The sequence below is a fragment of the Pongo pygmaeus genome, chromosome 11 (assembly GCF_028885625.2).
Source record: "Pongo pygmaeus isolate AG05252 chromosome 11, NHGRI_mPonPyg2-v2.0_pri, whole genome shotgun sequence".
In the NCBI taxonomy this organism is placed as follows: Eukaryota; Metazoa; Chordata; class Mammalia; order Primates; family Hominidae; genus Pongo; species Pongo pygmaeus.
Genome location: NC_072384.2, coordinates 142,772,632 through 142,786,782, shown reverse-complemented (window position 1 = coordinate 142,786,782; position 14,151 = coordinate 142,772,632).

Sequence of the window (14,151 nt, the reverse complement as noted above, 5' to 3'; positions counted from 1 at the left end):
ATAACAGCCTGGGGACTTGTCCACAAGGCTGGACTGAGGGCCCCTGTGGGATCTGTGTGGAGGTGACGCTGGGTGTGGAGAGTTCAGATGACTGTCTACCTGATTTTGCATATTCAAGGGGTGCAAAAAAGGTTGCAGCTATTTCTGACACCAAGCCAGTCCTGGGTTAGCGACCCCTTGACATGGAGTGTGTGTCAGGAAAGAAGATCCCAAGGGAAGCCCAGCTCCTGTGAGGGATGAACTCAGGTTTCCACAGCTGGGCTTGGGGGGCCACAGGTGACCCCGCACCCCCCAGTGCTGCATCCTGCAGGAAGGTCCAGGCTCACTGCATCCCCACTCCCCTTGGCTGATGGCTGAGGAGGCTCAGAGTGGAGCCCCAGCCAGATGTCTATGGAGGCCCCTCCCCAACTCCTGGCGGCTCTGAGGGGCCCCTGCTTCTAGGAGGAACAAGGTCGCCAGATGAGGGAGACCTCGGCGAGTGTGTCTGATGAGCACATTCATTTGGCCAGGCTGCCTTCTCTCCTTTCCAGATGTTCGTTTCAGATTCCCTGGAATTGCACGTTTATCAGCCCTTGCCTTGTGAAGGACGTCTGTAATGGTTACAGCGTGATGTGAAAATGCATTCTGGGATGTGCAAGCTGAGAACAAACGTGGGCAGCTCTGAACCTGCGTGCCCACCCCAGTTCCCTGTGTCCCCACTCCAGTTCCCCGTGTGCCCACCCCAGTTCCCTGTGTGCCCGCCCCAGTTCTGCTAACAGAGGCTCTCTGTCTTAAAGTCCCACAGAATGGCATCAAATTACTGGATATAGAAACTACTTCAAAGCAATGCTTCCCACAAAATCAGATGTTCTTGTATTAAGCAATGTTTTATATAAGATGTGTGTGCCTTTTAGAAACAGTTTTTCTTCCTTGATGAATGTTGGTCTTTAAAATTAATGATGAGTAAAGAAATTTGCATAAAATCACTCTCTCCGTCAGGAGGCAAGCTGAGTGTTTCGATGACATTTTATGGGAAAGGAAAGCCAAGGAATGAGGTGGAATTTGATCAGAGGAGGCACTGGGGTTAGGAGGGCATTGCCGACCAAAATGCCCCATGTCAGGGTGTGAAAGGAGCCAGAGCTGTAAATTTGGGAAAGGTGATGAATATCTTGAATTTGTGTGAGCAGCTTGGGTTTCTCAGATGTCAGTATTGGGGAGGGAGGAGACCTCTTTTAGGGGAGCTTTCAGGAAGTCTGATTAAACAGTGTCCTGAGAAGCTCCATGGGAGGGCAAAACCGATTATGCTATGATAGATTGCCTTCATCTAAAGCAATAAAACCTACACAAGTGTCAGTAGAGTGTGTCTAATTTGGCAAATGAAATTGTGACTATAGAGGGTATGTTTCTAAATGTGAAGTATGTCAATTCAAGCACTGCTGTATTCACTGTGTTTTCTTCTCTGATGTGGAGCTGCATTTAGTTCATGGGTAACAAGCACTACCTGCTCCATCCTTAGGTAACAGCCACTACCTGCTCCATCCTTAGGTAACAGCCACACCTGCTCCATCCTTAGGTAACAGCCACACCTGCTCCATCCTTAGGTAACAGCCACACCTGCTCCATCCTTAGGTAACAGCCACTACCTGCTCCATCCTCAGGTAACAGCCGCACCTGCTCCATCCTTAGGTAACAGCCACACCTGCTCCATTCTTAGGTAACAGCCACTACCTGCTCCATCCTTAGGTAACAGCCACACCTGCTCCATCCTTAGGTAACAACTACTACCTGCTCCATCCTTAGGTAACAGCCGCACCTGCTCCATCCTTAGGTAACAGCCACACCTGCTCCATCCTTAGGTAACAGCCACTACCTGCTCCATCCTTAGGTAACAGCCGCACCTGCTCCATCCTTAGGTAACAGCCGCACCTGCTCCATCCTGGGTTTCCTTCTCCAAGGCCCTTCATTTGGTTTTCTGTTATTTTTCTCCTTTTCTATTTCTGTTGCTCTGTTGCCTACCAGGATGTTTGAACTTCCATCAGGGCTGCATTTTGGGGCCTTCTTTGCCTTCCTATCAAGTGGCTCCATGTTCCAAACACCACATCGGAGATTTCAGTTCTCTCACAAAAAAATTAGCATTTACTTTTTATGGGACACACAGTGATGGCTTCTTGGCTAATTTCTTAATACAAATGTGTGTATTTCTAACTCTATGATCAAAAGCCCATCAATCCTTATCTTTCAGACCAGAACTGGAATTGGAAACCCCACTGAGTCTGCAGCAGTGAACCCAGGTTTCCACAGCAGCTGAGCAGCCACAACTGGCCCTCACCAGAGGGAGTTTGTATTAGTCCGTTTTCATGCTGCTGAGAAAGACACACCCGAGACTGGGCAATTTACAAAAGAAAGAGGCTTATTGGATTTACAGTTCTACTTGACTGGGGAGGCCTCACAGTCCTGGCGGAAGGTGAAAGACATGTCTCACATGGCGGCAGGCAAGAGAAGAGAGCTTGTGCAGGGAAACTCCCCCTTAGAAAGCCATCAGATCTCATGAGAGCATCATGAGAACAGTACAGGAAAGACCTGCCCGCATGATTCAATCACCTCCCACCAGGTCCCTCCCACAACACATGGGAATTGTGGGAGCTACAGTTCAAGATGAGACTTGGGTGGTGAAACAGATAAACCATATCAGGGTTTAAATGGGACCCGGGTTTCTGCAGCAGCAGGGGTGGCAACAGCAGCTGAGGCCTGGAATGACCCAGGAATGCAGCATGGTGGGGGCTGGGGGACCTCAGGGGTGAGGTTCCTGATGGGGCCATTCTCTTAATCCACAAATCACTCCTGGAGCTCAGCTGAGAACCCACCCTCTCATATTGTGGGTTCTCAGCCCCTTGTGTGACTCTCTGCCTAGGTACCTGGAGGGGTCACTGCCCAAGTGCCCCACCCGACAGGATGCTGTGTCCACCAAGGTAACCCATTGTTCCAGGTGGGTTTCTTTGTCCTTTCCCTTCATCCCCATTCTCCGCGTCCCTTGCTGTCACCGCTCTGGCCTTGCAGAAGGTTCTGATGTGATTTAGGGGCATCTCTACCTGGGAGGGCAGACACGTGCATGTGTGCACATCTGTTATTCTCGTTTACGTTAATCACACTCTTAGGTGCCATTCCATTTACCTTTATTTTTAAATTTTGTAGGTGTTGCTGTTTTCATCCTTCCTTTATTTCTTAGTGTCAAGTGGATGCTTCTTTGGTGACCCCGAAACTCTCTCTGTGCACACCCTGGTGATGGATGCAGGTGGGCTTCAGGACCCCGTCTCCACCCACAGGGTGTGGACGACCACCTCAATGCAGGGTCTCTTATGAGAACAAGTAATTGGAGTGACAAAAATTGTATCAGACGGTTTTAAACAAGCAAGAAAGGCTTTATTCAAGACCATGCGGTAAGGGAGAGCACCCAGCTCCCCTGCAGCACATGGCAGGAGGGCTGAGGAGCCTGAGGGTCCACCGAGCAGGTGGGAGAGCCAGGAGGCCTCAGCAGGGGGCCAGCCCCCTAATCCTCCTCAGAGGCCCCCTAACCCTCCTCTGGCCCCCTAACCCTCCATAGGGCTGGGGGGGCTGGGCCATTTCTTTCTCAATGCCTCATTTTCCAAGGCAGCTCCCAGGCCTGAAGAAGGACATTTCCTGGGCTGTGGAACTGGCAAGCAGCTGGAAGAAGATTTACACCCGGAAGAGGCAGAGAGAGTTTACAATTTTATGTTTTCCAAAGTCAATGTTCTGGACAGGGGAGGTTGACACCTGAGTCAGGAAGAAATCTGTCTGGAGTGAGCGAAGCCTGGGGGAGGGAAGGCTGCCTCGGCCGGGGTGTGGCCGGCAGCCAAGCTATTGGCGCAGAGGTGTCCTGACCATGGTGCTCCAGGATCGCTGCTCTGGGCCCACCAGCAGGGTCCAGGGTTCCTGTGCTACCAGCCAGGGACCTGACAGCTGGCTGAAGCCCTCACTTTCCTCCACATGCCTGGCTTGGCTGGGAGGCCCCTGTTTGAGCCCCTCATCCATGCTGTCCTCACCGAGCAGCAGAGGCTTAGTGGCTGTGCCTAGGAGTGGGCACTGCCCAGTGACCCTCATGATGCTCCACACATGCACAGGCACATCTACAGGGCGGCCAGGCCCTCCACAGGCGTGTGACCAGCAGGAGCCAACACCTCCGCTCTGCCCAGGTGCACCCAGGGCAATGCTCTTCATCCTGACGGCAGTGCGCCCAGCCTGCTGCTGACATGACATGAGGAAGCTTCAGTGCAGAGGCTGAAGGACCCATACCAGGGCTCCAGCAGCTCACAATGGGTGGACAGGTTGCTGCTGCAGCACCTGAGATGGGGCAGGTAAACCTGGGGCATGCTTGGTAGCAAGACTCCGCTGGACAGGTGTGGGGCGGATACCACCTGCCTGTGTCCCCCAGCATGGGCGGAGAGCGGCCAGCACATGGTCAGCCAGGTCTGGGCCACAGGGAGCTGAGTCCTCCTCTCCATCAATTCCCGCTGAGCTCTCCCTCCTGTGGGCTCTGCACCTCTCTCCTCCTCACATTAGGTCACGTGTGTGTGTGTGTCTAACTGTACGTGGGGTGCATGGACACAGATGACCCTTCAGCCAGGGCCACTGTCTGGGGTGCAAACCGCTGGCTGCCATCCAAGTGGGGAACGGCCTCTTGGGTCCATCCTCCCCGGGAAGAAAACTCAACAATGGCGTTTCAAGTTTTGCTACATCTGAGCAGCCTCAGCCCTGCAGGCTGGATTCACTTTCTGCAGACTCAGCGGCCCCAGGTGTCTACGGCCCCTCTGTCCTCTGTGGGTCTCACTTTTCTGCGTGGGATGTTCCTCGTTCGCACCCTCTCTGCTTCAGTTGGCTGGTGGAATGAACCCCATTGACTTTTATTCTCTAAAAGGTTGGATTCATCTTTGCTGAGTCAACAACTGAGGAGAACAAAACAGAGAGAAAGAGGAATTAGAGCTGGGAGTTTTGCTGGGAGCGGTGGCTCACACCTGTAATCTCAGCACTTTGGGAGGCCGAGGCAAAAATTAGCTGAGTGTGGTGACACCCACCTGCAGTCCTAGCTACTCTGCAGGCTAAGGCAGGAGAATCGCTTGAACCCGGGAGGTGGAGGTTGCAGTGAGATTGCACCACTGCACTCCAGCCTGGGCGACAGAGTGAGACTCTGTCTCGAAACAAACAAACAGACAAACAAGAGCTGGGAGTGCATTGTCCCAGCGCCTACAGGCTATAATTAGGATGCCTGGCAGGGGTCAAGGTTGTCAGTCTCCAAAGCTCCAGCCAGTGTGTCTGTCCCTCAAAAGCACTAGTCCCAGTGCCACAGTGACCATCTGAAGTGGTGACAGTGGCCAGGCTGTGGCCAACGGGACTCCCCATCCCCACCGTAAACTTTTGCCTTTTCCTTCCCTTTTCAAATGGGCCTTAAAGCACTTCTGGAAATTAAAGGTTGATTTAGGATATCGACTCAGAAAATCCCAGTGTCCTCTGCCTGATTTCCATGCCTGATCAAAGGCTTCCCTGTAGGGTGCCGTGAGCTTGGGCTGTCTGGGCACCTGCAGGCCCTGGGGGTCACATGTCACAGGGGAGGAGGGAGGCCTCAGTCCCCGGGGTGAAGGGACACACCCACCCGCCCTGGTCTCCGAAGTTCTTCCCTCTCCCCATCTCCAGGGTGGAGAGGCAGCGAGTCAGGGATACGTTGGCGGAAGGTGGAGGCAACCTCCCTCTGGGATTTGAATCCAGCCCTCCCACCTGGCAGTCATGGGACCTCACTAAGCGGTTTAACTGCCAAGTCCCAGATCCCATCTGTGAAGCCAGGTGATAAAAGCTGTGGGTCACTGGATCTCCTGGGTTCCCAGAGGTGCCCATGGCCTTCTCTAGAACAGCAGCTCCCTGTGGGTGGTACCTGTGTTCCCAGGCACAGTCCCGCCTGGACGCCTCCAGCCCACCTGGGGCTGTGAATGAACCAGCACCCTTTCCCACCTCCTTCCAGCCCTCCGACCATGGCCTCTCGCAGGATCCCTGGGAATCACCCCCATCTGTCACTGTTTCCTCACCAGGACCCGCCACCGAGGCTGCCAGGGAAAAGCCACAGGATTTGTTTGCATCTGGGGAGGCAGCTCCACCTTCCTGGCATGAATGGTCACTAATGATTGGACTTTGTCAGCCTGCAAGGCAGGAAGGAGATTTACTCTCCGCAGACTGGAAAGTCCTTAGCTTTGTGCTTGCCACATAAATGGCATTTAATACATGCTCCCTGGACTCAGCACTGCTCCTGAAGGCCTGTATTGTGATCAACAGTTATCGTTTCTTCCACAAATGAGCTCATTCTTCTCCTCTCAGGGTCAACCCTTTCGCCTTCACTGACGCATCAGACACCAGCATTTGGAGGGACACCCACTCCTTCCTCTTCTGTCAGTTGCCTGTGGAAATTCCCGTCTCAAACACATGACTCCCCACAGAGTAGCACTCACTGATCATGGATCTTAACTTTAAAAGGTGAAAAATAAGTCAAGGCTTAAGGTAAAGTAACAGGAGGTGTGGATGTCTGAGCAATGCAGTGAACCAAGTCACGGGGCTGCGGAGATGTTCACAGCTGGGACTTTCCAGGCCTCCCGAACGCAGAGCGCCCGAAGACATCAGTGGCCACAGAGTGTGTTTCAGGTGTGATTTGGGGTCATTTATGCCAATTTTATTCTACTTTTATTTCCATCTGGTTTTCTTTCTATAAATTGCATACGTCATGCATGCTACGTTTTATAGTCATCCGTGTGACGTCCGTCTCGCACAGCGAGTTAAGGAGGACGTTCCCCTACAGCTGTACTTTTTACTCAGCAAAATAAAAAAGAATAAAGATGAGCTTGAAACTCCTTTGGAATCACTACATTATCTGGTGCTTAGCAAAAGCAATCCATGAATAACACACATGTACACACACAATACACATTCATACACACACACACAAACACGTCTGCACATATGTGTATACATATACATAGAGACATAGGCACACATGCTCTGAAGGTCTTACTCACTTTTCTATTTTTGCACCCATTAACCATCCCACCTCCCCCGGCCCCGCTACCCCTTCCAGCCTCTGGCAACCACCCTTCCCCACCCCATATCCATGAGTTCAATTGTTTCAATTTTTAAATCTGACAAATTAGTGAGAGAGAGAGCAATGTTTGCCTTTCTGTTCCTGGCTTAGAGAAATCATTTAAAAATTTCTGGTATGCTTGATGGTGACAACCAACAGCCTGTGAGTTGGGGCTGCTCCGGTGACGGGGGTGATGACGGGGAGGCTTCAGCCAGGTGGGCAACCGGGCCCCGACAATGGCCCAGCGGCGATGGGAGCCTGATGAATGTGCTGCAGGAGGTCGAGGCTGCACATCCATGTCCTCACGGCTGTGTGAATGGGTGTGAGACAGAGTTGTGCAAGTTCCAGCTGTGACTGATGAGAAAAATCACAGATATCACAATTTTCCCAGCCACAAAATGGGGGAGCAGCAGAGTGAGGACCCAGTGCAGAGGAGAGACAGACACACCTGCACACACACGGCGGGATGGGCAGCCGCACGCTCACCCCAGGACCTGGTGTGGAGGAGTACAGACACAGCTGCACACTCACGGCAGGACAGACAGCCACACACTCACCCCCGGACCTGGGGCGGAGGCAGAGACAGACACACCTGCACACTCACGGCAGGACAGACAGCCACACACTCATCCCCAGACCTGGGGCGGAGGCGGAGACAGACACAGCTGCACACTCACGGCAGGACAGACAGCCACACACTCACCCCAGGACCTGGGGCGGAGGCAGAGACAGACACACCTGCACACTCACGGTGGGATGGACAGCCACGCACTCACCCCTGCATCCTCACATCCTCCCCTGGAACACAAGTATTTTGCATCTATCATGTAAGTGTGCATGAGTGTGAATGAGTAGGTGTGACTTGTGCAACAGCCTGTGTGCGTGTGTAATGAGCATGGCTGTGTGTGCAAACTGGCATGAGAGTGTGGGTGTGTGTTGCTGTCCAGCTGAGAGGACTGTGGGGGGAGTGAGTGATGTCAGCCTCAGCCATGGCTTTCCATGCCCGACGTCTGAGCCAGCGCGGTCCCGCCTCCCACCTGCAGGCTGTGTGGGTCGCACCTGCAGTCTGCCCAGTGAGGCACAGGTGTTTCTCACAAGTAGGGGCTGCTCTCCTCACAGCTCTGCTCACACCCATCCATCTCAGGAACTGCAGGCTGAGGTAAAATAGGTTTTTAAAGTAAGAAAATTGACTGAGAGCATGAGCCTGTCTGGCCGTGTTGATGGATTGTGGCCTTGAAGTGAGCCCTTGTACGTTTGTAGACTAAGAAACTCGATCCATGCCAGGCAAAATGAAAACTGCATGAGAAAGGCTGTGACCCGGATTCCAAGGGCATCAGCCGGGATCCGGGAATCTGGTTTGGCTGCCGTGGCCGCTTGTGTCTGGTCCGCAGCGGCTCTGCTCAGGCCCAGATCCAGGCCTCTCCCGGAGAGCGATCCCTGCCCGCTCCTTCCTTCACTCACCACAGCTTGGCTCTCAGCTCTTAGCTCTGACCCTCCCCTCTGCGGTCCTGTGGATGTGTCCAGCTCTGTGGAAACCACCACTTTCAGGGTGAGGCCTCTGCCGTCCCAAATGCCCCTACTGGCCTTAAGATGTCCTTGAGACGGAGCCGTTCCCAGGGCTGCTGGCCATGACCTCAGGCACTGCAGGCCCCACCTGCCGGGTCCACAGCTGCCCTCTTGCTCAACGGCATTTCTTTGAACACGGCTTTCAGGTTTTCTTTACGGGGTGTTCATAAAATCACATGCCGTCTTCTCGATCATAATAAGACAGGAACAAGCCTCATGGACATCATGGGGCAGTCAAGGTGACCTGCTCTGCGAGGTGCTGCCTCGAGAGTGTGGATTCCCTCAACGAGAGGCAGCAGCCGCCCAGCCCCGGGAGCCCCTGCCCAGGTTCAAAGCCCTGAGTTTCATTTCAGTGTCTTCTGGATCTGAAGGAGGGGTCCCGTGAAGTACAGACAGCCTCTGTGTCTCCATAGCAGGGAGAAGCCCTCTCAATTGTCCCTTCCTGCAAATCCCCTCTCCTGATCCCAAAGCCACAACAGTGGAACCTTCTAGAAGGTGGATTTCCAAGGATTGTCCTTATCCTAAAACTGCATTCAGGAAAGACACATTGACATGACTGGGGGCAGAGATGTGTAATGCAAACAAAGGTGTCGCTTTCATGTAACCTGAAAACTGAATTATTCATTAAAGGTTATTAAATTGAATATTTTCACCAGCATCAACTATGATTTTGCCTCAGCTTTCAAGCAAAACTCTCCTGAGTACCCCTTAGTAATCCATTTCTACACCTTTTTTTTGTTTTGTTTTGTTTTTTGTTTTATTATACTTTAAATTTTAGGGTACATGTGCACAACGTGCAGGTTAGTTACATATGTATACATGTGCCATGCTGGTGTGCTGCACCCATTAACTTGCCATTTAGCATTAGGTATATCTCCCAATGCTATCCCTCCCCACTCCCCCCACCCCACAACAGTCCCCAGAGTGTCAGGTTCCCCTTCCTGTGTCCATGTGTTCTCATTGTTCAATTCCCGTCTATGAGTGAGAACATGCGGTGTTTGGTTTTTTGTCCTTGCGATAGTTTACTGAGAATGATGATTTCCAATTTCATCCATGTCCCTACAAAGGACATGAACTCATCATTTTTTATGGCTGCATAGTATTCCATGGTGTATATGTGCCACATTTTCTTAATCCAGTCTATCATTGTTGTACATTTGGGTTGGTTCCAAGTCTTTGCTATTGTGAATAATGCCGCAATAAACATACGTGTGCATGTGTCTTTATAGCAGCATGATTTATAGTCCTTTGGGTATATACCCAGTAATGGGATGGCTGGGTCAAATGGTATTTCTAGTTCTAGATCCCTGAGGAATTGCCCCACTGACTTCCACAATGGTTGAACTACCATTTCTACACTTTTTGAATGTGATGAGTGTTACGTGTATTTTACAGCATTCCAAACCTGACACTCAGTGAAACCACAAGGCTTCATTACAGGGAATATCGGTTTTTAAAAAGCATAGACTATTGAATTCATGAATAAAAGAAAAAGGAATTGCTATTAGGTGGAAATGCTGAAAAGAATGTATTGTTCATTTAGTTTTGAAAACAGCTCTATTTAATGCGTGTTCATAGCTGAAAGCACTGGTAAATCACGAGAGGAATCACAGGCTCTGTCCTCAGGCCCAGCCCGCTGCTGGCTGCCGGTTCCTGGGAGCATTCACACCTCACTCCTGCCAGTTCCCAGGAGCATTCACACCTCACTCCTGCCGGTCCCGGGAGCGTTCACACCTCACTCCTGCAGGGGAGGCTGCCCCTTAGTGTGCACCTCACTTTGTCTTCACCTTTCAAAACTGTGTTATGCATTATAATAAATCTCGTTAAATGAAAACTATGTATCAGAAAGATTAGAAAGACCACAAAACGTGTAGCCACACCTGAATTCCAGTGCCGTTGACTCTGCCAGACGTTGGCTGGGCATACTTGAGCAATTTGTTTAACCTTTCTGCACTGAATTTTTAAACTGCAAATTGACCATAATAACACTGGTTTCATGAAGTTTCCTAGGGATGCTGAAGACAAATGAGCCCAGTTAGACCCAGATGAAAGGAAGAAAGAGAAAAAGAGAGAGAGAGAGAGAGAGAGAACGAGGGCAGGGGAGAGGGAAAGGGCAGAAATGCAGCCTCATTCTCTCTCCTAAACCAGCTCAGCTATTCTGTAGCCTCTTGGTAACGTGGCTGCCTTCTCCTCTGTGGTGCCCCAAGGTGGGCTTTGCGGTCTGTGGTATTTCCACCTTGCCGAGGAACAGGCGCCTTCTCAGACCTCAGGCCCTGGGCCACTCTCCCTTTAACCAACACCATGAGATCTTTGCTCCCTCCTGGGCCCAACCGATGATGGTATTACCAAAGGCATTCACGTAAAATGCAAAATAAAGAAGACAAGGTTGTGAGTTAAACCTTGGAGCATTTTGATTCCGAGGATCTGGAATCTGTATCATTGTAACAGACACGACTCACACTCAGTTTTAAATCATAGGCAGGAGTTTGGGGAACAAGAAATAAGCACAGAAAATGGGCTAGGAGGACGGTGGATGAAACCAATGGGCCGATCACGGTTCCAGGATGGTCTTGCCGTGGAGGTGACAGGGTGAGCACTGCAGTGCAGGGCTGGGGGTGCCACAGGAATGGGTGCCCCAAGTAGGGCATCATTCAGGAAGGATGAGAAACCTGAGAACAGCTGGGTGGGAGCAGCTGGGTGGGAGCAGGGTCTGCCGGCTGCATGGGGGTGAGGAGAGGAGCCCATGAGGACCTGAGAGCAGTGAGGCCGGGGAGGAACCCTAATCCCTTATCTGCACATGACATGGGCCCTGCCAGAGCCCCATAGAGCTAGGAACAGAGCTGGGGAGGAGCGTTTGCCAGGCCTCCCATCCCCTCCTTCTGCCCACTGGGATTGCTCCTGAAGGAAGAAGAACCCATTGAGTCCCTTGTAAATGTGCTGGGGAGAGAACCCCTGACAGTGCCTGGTGCTCACTCCTGGGGAGCCACTGTCTGCCCTCTGCCCTCTCTCGGGTCACCCCAGCTCTCGGGTTGTTCTGGTACCGTGAAGTTTCTGGGCTCGGGTCCATGGCACCTGAAAAATGTTGCATAAGTGAAATGATCTTCAAAGCCCAAGAGGAGAGATGTTCCAGGCACCCCTCAGAGGCCCTATAAGGCAGGAAGGACAGTGGGGCTACAAGGGTCCCCAGCTTCTCCAGCTCGACCTGTGTCTGGAAATTACTCCCTGAAATTGTGAGCAGAGCTGGATGCTGGGTCAGTTCTGTCATCTGTGGGACTCTACCATTAATGGCTTCATTTATTTACATGGATCTAACCTTATATTTATCTACATAAAGAAATAAATTTGTCATTTGTTAGATTCACCTGTGCATATCTTTTTAAGAATATTTTCCTAGCCATTAAAGAACATAAGTCAATTTTCTTTTTTCATTTCCCTATTGCTATGTAACAAAAGGTAATATTCTATACTTTTTGTATTAAAGGACTTCAAATTACTGATACTTTAGATGACTTCTAAAGTCTTTGCTGTATTCTGAGTGAAGAATGTGAACCCCAGGTTAAAAAGATCAACAATTAAATCACAGGTGTGTGTTCACCAGGAGGCCTGGTGTTATTTTCTTGTTGGCCGTTTGCGACTGGCTGAGAGGGAAGATCTCGTGCCGCGTTCTCACCATGGGCACAGGTGCAAGGAAGCCTCCAGGAGGTGCAGAATTCCTCAATTGCTTTGATTTGGTGATGGTTTCACGGGTGTTTGCTCAGGTCAAGCCTCACCAAAGTGTACACATTAAATGTGTGCCCCTCTTTGAGTATCAATTATACCTCAAAAAAGTTGAAACACTTTTACACTTGAAATAATCTAAGTGACATTTCAATCTAAAGGTTTACAAAGCTATCGCCTACATAGCTGATTTTTCCATGAGTCTCATTTACAAGAGAAACACAATTATGAAGTCAGTACCCTGTAATTTTAAAGGGTAACGGAAGAAGCGTGAGGTTCTGTTAGAGCAGCGCTTACACTCTCCCCCATGTTTATTCCGTGGTTAACCACATGGTAGATCTGCAGTTGATTCAGGAAGATGAATTATCTTCAACACACAAAAGTTCAGTCCTCTGGCATGTACGAATCCTGGTGTGGTTTGTACACAACGTTTTGCTGGGGATGCGTGGGGAGAAGCTGTGGTAACAGGATCGGGATTCGTTCATGCTTCATTCATCCAGGAGGCCTGCGACTGCCCAGCACAGTGCGGGCTGAACCTCCAGCGCCGAGCACCAGACACTCCACCATCCTGAGGCACTTGTGCGGATGCAGGTGAGACACCCACACCAGGATGGTGTGCATGGGGGGTTGGGCTCCAGAGAACTTGAGATGAGATTCAACTGTGTGGATGGGGCTGGTGGAGGTGGTGGCTCCCTGGCTGGGGAGGTGTAAAGACAAATCCCGGTGACCCTGGCCCCAAAAAGCTGCCATGTACATTTTGCAGAAGACTATCCATGAAAACAGACTCAGAAGCAAAGAGGGGCCTCGACGGGCCCCCCCTCCCGTGTGCAATGCCAGGTCTTACTCTCTCCGCCCCCGAAGGGAGCGTCCTCCTCACCTCTCTGGTCCTCCTTCCCTTGCCTTGTTTGCAATTGTCCACTCAATTCCTGCAGCCCCAGTCTTTTTGATGTGGACTATTTTGAGCCCAACATAAATGAATTAACTAGCAGCATGTTTTTGCTGCTTCGTCCACTCACACACTGTCTGAGACCCATTCACATCTCCGGAGGTCCCTCACTCGCCTTGCGCTGGCTGACTCCACTGAGGGACTTGCTGGGACGTCCTCATCCATCTGCGGTGAACGAGCATTTGGATCTCTTCCCACCTGGGTTTGTGCAAACAGTGACACCAGGTGCATCTGAAATATGCCACGTGCCCAGGTGCACGCAGGGCGTGTGCAGCTCCCTGACCCCTCTGCGGCAGGAGAGCACTGAGGCCCAGAGTGAAGTGGGGAAGTGGGGAAGTGGGGAGGTGGGGGTGTGGGGCCAGGCTGGAGTCAGGGAGAGGACACTGGACTCTGGGCTTTATCTGAGGGCCGAGCAGCAGGTGTCATGGCAGATCAGATCTGGTGTTGAACTGGCCCGATTGTCCCATACAACTGATGTTCATGGTTTCTCTGAATAACACAGAAATGGATCCTTGTGGTCTTGAAACTTGAGAACATGGCATTTGTCTTATTTGAGTTCCTTTCTCAGGAAACTGACCATCAGGGCTCCCAGGTAGTGTGAAGGAACAGAGACTCACCAGATCACGGCATCTGGACAGTGAGACGCCAGACCCCTCACCCATCATGAGTGCCTGACCAGCCACCTGCCTCCTCCCGACCAACCCCTCTTCCTCACTCTCCCTAATTCCTGTTTTCCTTACACATAGTCACATTTCTTCCCTGCTATATAGTCAGTCAGGAAGATGGATTTCAGGCTGACCTCCCATCTCCA